Source organism: Oryzias melastigma, linkage group LG21, assembly GCF_002922805.2.
Source record: "Oryzias melastigma strain HK-1 linkage group LG21, ASM292280v2, whole genome shotgun sequence".
In the NCBI taxonomy this organism is placed as follows: domain Eukaryota; kingdom Metazoa; phylum Chordata; class Actinopteri; order Beloniformes; family Adrianichthyidae; genus Oryzias; species Oryzias melastigma.
In genome coordinates, this window is record NC_050532.1 from 2,389,853 (window position 1) to 2,395,852 (window position 6,000).

The window sequence follows — 6,000 nt, forward strand, 5'->3', positions numbered from 1 at the left end:
TCTCAGTTTCAGATTTTCGTGTTTCTTCATCCAGTGGACTTCAGCGCTTGTTGTTTTTACCGCAGCAGCTTATCGTTTCATTCTTCTCAGTGTGTGTCCTCGTTGGGTTTCCATTAGTCTAAGCCAGATTCTCATGTCCTTTTATTTCCTCTGTTATGAGTTCAATCATGTTGCTGTTTGTTATGTTTGGCAGTTTGTGTTCAAAGTTTGTGTTTGGGGGGTTCTGCCCCTGTTCCTTCATTGTATTTGTTCTGTTGAGTTTCTGTCTACTCGCCTGGGGTCTCCTCCATATGGATCTTTTCAAACCATAAAACAATGTTATAATATATACATAACAATAGCTAGAAAAGAAAAAAAAAAGTTATTTTCTGTGGTCAAATCGAGTCAGCTCTCTGATGTGTTCCACAATGTTATTCATTTAGTAAATATGAGCGTGGTAAACATGACTAATGGGTTACCAGACCTGAAGGCATCCCAAATTCAACTCCAGGATATTAAATCTTATATTTGACAAGTCCAAGGATAAACTCACCGGTTTAGGCTACTGTGAAAAGAGTGTTTTCTAAAAGGAAAAGGTGTTTTTTTATATCAAGTCATATCTTTGAACAAAGATCAGCATATACTTTTTATGTGTATAAGTAAACTTAGTCTAAAAGTTTTCCACTTGAAGGTATTTTTATATACTATCTTTATTTTGTAAACTTCCAATATTCCAATTTAGTCTGACAAAGTATTCAGTTAGTATACTTTCTACCCTACACTCTCATGGTTTATAGTAGACTTGCTATAAAAAGTGAAACATTGGATCAATTAGCAAAATCTCTGTAATGTGTTACATTTGAAAATGTTAGTTTTTATCAAATTACATTTTTAAGTTGGGTCAACCATTAACTCAAAATTTTAATTTGATGAAAACAAATACTTTTAAATGTAACTAATGGAAGAAATTTTAGCAATTGATCCTGTTTCAAATTTTTCAGTTTACTGATTTTCAAGTATGCTAAAAAAAAATTTCAGGTTCAACTTTTGCAAAGGTTGTTTTTAATTTAAACTTTTCTCAATTTCTATGGAGGGATTTTTTTGTGCCACCATGTTGCAATCAAAAGTCACAGTTCTGGGGTAAACATTTTCTAAACTGCAAACAAAATGTAAAGTGTTAAGAAAAAATTATTGTAAAATAATTTGCAAATAAAAATATTTAATATTTGCTTTCAAAACCTTTTTTTTTTGCAAACTTTTTTTTTGCTTGCAAAAAATGTTTTTGCATTTTAAACTTTTTTTTTCTCTTAAAAAATATTTTTGTGCTTGCAACATTAACGTTTTTAGATGTGTAGTACCTCATCTCACTTTCGCCCTATCTTTGATTTTGCTTTCAAAACTATTATCTCAGCATTATGTTTGTGCCATTCCAAACAGCCTGTTGATTGGTCTAGATTCCATCCAATCAGGTGTCTCTGCCTGCATTGCAGTGCTCGGGCTCTTAAGGGTAATAACAGATGCTTTATGACTTACCTTTAAAACATTTTTTTAAGTCCTCTAAAACTTTAGAAGAACTAATAGGTGACTCCTATATCTTTAAAAGTAAAATAAATCATAGTATTAGCAATGTTTTTATATGTTATCTTGTATATTTGCCAGGAGAATAGTCCAGGTCTGCTGCTCAACAATCTAAACCACAATAAAGTAGATTAACTCAAAATGGAGGAGACAAATTACCACCATCACCGTCAGGTTTGGCTAAATAACAAAAGGTCATTTATTTTCAAGAGGCTCTCAGAAGAAAAAAATGGGTGTTCCAACAACAGCTGCAAACACTGTAGAATCCTGTAAAACACTGTAAAACCCTTGATTCTGTTCACCACATTCTCAAGCCCCCACAGAACAACATGAGATGAAGACAGAAGAACCATTGACTATAAAAGAGAACTGGAATGAATGAGTGTGATGTCACTCATAGAAAATTAGATGTCACCCTGTTAGAACCAGACAATGTCAGTAAACATTCCTCGTTCAAAATTGGCCTGAGTCAACATGTCTATGTTACTAATTCTCGTCCAATCAGGACTGAGCTTGTTGGTTGGAAGTCCACACCTCTACTATTTGAAAGTGGGCTGGGGGGAATCTGTCAATCAAACGTTTCGCGAGACCGCCTAATTTTATTGAGGCATCTTATTGGCCAGTTCATAACTTGCATCATTTTTACCACAGAAAAAACACCATGATGTGAAGTAAGGATTCTCAAGAACATGATTAAAAAGTGTATCAGAGTAAGAACGATTATTCTGACCACAAAATGAGTGAGCAATAGCTGTATATTTCTCTGTAGAAGTCTATGGGACTTCTTGGAGTTTTCCAAGGGGAGGGGTCACTCAGTCCAGCTCTCATATACAGTCGATAAATTGAGCTCTGACAGTGACTTAGGCCACGCCCATGAAATGTTAACCATGAACTTAAATAAATAGGACATAGTCTATAGGTTTGGCAGCCTCAAAAAGGCTTGTAGATTTCAATTTCCTTTCTGTTTTCATTGGGTGCCCTTGTTTGTGACAGCTTCCAGTCACATTTATGTCTAAATGTGACTGTGTGATACTTTTTGTTACAAATAGGTACTTTGCAACAAAGGAGACATTACGTTGGTGTTCTGCTTCCAGCTTCCTCTGCAACAATTATCCCATAAACCTTTCAACATGACCCAATCTCCTCTGCTGACAAACGGATTCTCTGAGTTTTCCTCAACCACACAAAGAATGACCTTACAGTTAGAGCCCAGTGTTTACATCCTTAGCTTGAATCACGAAGGACCCTCAGGTGAACTCTCATGTGGTCATTTGTGTTTCTGAGTCCTCTGGCTTCAACCGCCCCCTCCCAGCCCCCAGCACGATGATGTGGGCACGGAAAAGGGACGGATTCCCCTTCACGCCAGAGGAGGTGGGTGAAAGGACATGACTGTGACCTTTGCTGGCATGAAAAGAGAGGGATCAGACTTATCTTTCATCTACCTCTTTTTTATCACTCCCAGCGTTCTGATCTGCATCCCTCTGTGACACATCTAAAAGAAGCTTTGAAGATGTTTTTCTTGTCCTCTAGGAGAACAAGTTATTAGTTCTTGTGGTCTCTTTGTAAGATAACCTTAATAACGGTCCACATTTTTAAAGAGCAATAGTGAGACAGTAAAAGATGTCAAGATAACACATTCATGTCTAAATATTGTAAATATTACCTGAAACGGAGGTTAATCCTGATGTTACGGTACCTTGAAGATATTTTCTAGTTTTCAAACTTTTGTGTTTGAAATTATAGATCTCTAAATACGTGATTTTGGTTTAGTTCATCTTTCCCTATTTTCCTTTCTTTCCATTAAGTTTAATCATTTTTCTAGCTTCTATATAACCTTAAAAAGTTATTACAACACATAGACCTCTGGTATGGATCAGGACTGATGAAGCTTCAGGGGGGGCTGCACCGTAGGATGAAACGGTATGGGAAAATAGATGGATGGTGCTTCAGGGATTAGGTACAATCTCTAAATGTAGATGTTTGGGGGCTTTTACGTCTATGTTTGTCGACTGTTGACCATCAAGCAAACAGATTTCTACCTATTAGGCCAACATTAAAGACCAGGTAAGCCTTCGTACTTGCTAAACATATAAAGTTCTTCCTGAGAAAATAAACTCTTGTGCAAACCAAATGAGTAAAAATGAAGGCTTGCGTTTATTGCAACTTTATTAGGACGTTTATATAACTTTATATATTACAACTTTATTAGGATAAATAAATGCTTAAAACAATGGAGGCTACAGGGTAAATAATGGATTTCATGGGTTAGGTGTAGTAAAAATGTGAAGGCTTCTTTTAATATGCAAGTCAAGTGGCCAGTTTGATTTTTATGGGTTTCGAGTAAATGTTTGTTTGAGGTGAAAACACTCCTAAAAGACCAACAGTTGAGAATATTTCCATGATTGTTGGGCCAATACAGCTTAATCAATGACTTAAGAGCTTTATCCATGTCTAAGGAATGGTATCAGAGACTCCACTCATGAGCTTTATGTGGGTTGCAGTCCTTGACTGTATATTAGAATAGGACCGAGTGAGTGTGACATCACCCATAGAAAATGTAATACATCCAGCTCCAAAAAAAATGAAATTAATTCCAGCACATTGTTATCTTCAAATCGTCACATACTGACGTTTGGTTAAGGGCCTTTCTGCGTCACTTTTTGACATTTTGGGTATCCCTAAGTCGTTATTTTTTAACATCTTGGCTGTTCCCATTAAACCACTGGTCCCCAATCTCCATGCCGTGATACAGAACAGATCCAGTACCAGTACCCATATCCAGCACCGGTACCCTAGCCCAGTACCGTACCCTAAACTGGTGCCGGTTTTTGCCCAGTACCACGTCTGGTACGATTAAGGTTCGGTACCACGTCTGGTGCTGGTTTGGGACATGGGACCGGACCTAAATCTGTACCAGGTTAGGGTTATACCTCGTTTTCATTGAACAGTCTAGACTGGACTGGACTTTTTAGGGTTTCAAATACAAAATGGACCTGTTAAACAGGTTCGACTGGTACCATCTCTGGTCCTCCGTTGGTCATAGGTCCATAGAAAATGGAATGGGGTCGTTAGGGTGGAGCTTCTGTTGTTACTCAATGTAACTGATTGGCGGAAAGGTATTACAACAATAACAAGTGTCTGACAAGCACTTTTCCCGACTCAAGATCCAAACCAAAAGTTTAGTCCTTATTTCAGCTGGATTCTTCTTGGCGCTGGATGTACCCGAGGACCAGTTCATGTCTGGTACCGTGTCCTAAGGGTTGTGGATCCTTGATTTTACTAACAGCCAGCATTTCAAAAAATGACGAGTTGGTGACACCAAAAACGTCAAAAAGTGAAGTGGAGGGGTCCTTAACCAAACGTCAGTATGCGGCGACTTGGGGATTAGAAAGAGTTGTCAATTCAGTCGCCATCTTTATGCGATACAGACGTCACTATGTTGGAACCAGATGCTGTCAGGAAACGGTGAACCTCTGATGCTAAGTTAGTAGTCTGTAAGCTAGCAGGAGAGTCCGTAAACAGACCTTTCTTTGCACCAATGGTCCTACTCTCAACTAAGAGGAGATTTTCTATTAACTCCTGCCGTTCTGCAGAAACTACGTCCTAGAAAATTACACAGGTTTCTTGATTTTGGCTAACAACATCAACAATTTAAAGACCACTGGGGACACTTTTACAATAGATGAAAAGATGATCAGAGTGGGACTTTGACCTTAATGATAACTGAGGAATTTTAATTTATTTTTTTTTCCAACTACCGTTAATTTCTTTATGTGATCTAAGTTATACTTTTGTACAGCTCTTCAAAATAAATAATCTTAACCTCTCAACATCATCCGTATCTTCTAATATATAATATATGATTTGCTTCACTTGCTTTAAATGCAAAGTAATCTGCCAATAATCTAGTAGAATTTGTCTTAGTAAGATTTATTCAAATAAGTTATGTCCTGCTCTCTTAACGCTAAATTTAACTTTTAACCCTTTAACACATGAGGCGTCGCCAATGACGCTTAAACACAAAATCATTAACGTACCATAACTTTTCAACCGGTAACACGATCAATGTGATTCCAGTAGATTCTAAAGGAGAAAAGCGGCGCTGCCGCAGGACCAAAAGCCACTGTTTGGGTTTTATGCGGTTCTGGTTCCAAAGCAGCTCTTTGGTTTCGGTTCCTAATTAGTTCCAGTTTTGGCACTTCGCTCCCCGCCCCGCGCTCCCTATGGAGAGAGAAGAGCTGATCTACAACTAGAATCTCAACAACAGTCCAGACTGCAGCTCGCTTCAACTGTAGCTACCTGTCAGCTGATGGAGGAGTCCCACAAACCAACCAGGCTCTCAAGGACCCCTTCTTCAGATGAATGGTGACCCTGACTTTGGTGTACATCAACAGATTCAAGGATTTCTACCATGTAGGTCAACCCAGCAGTGGAGGTTGGAGT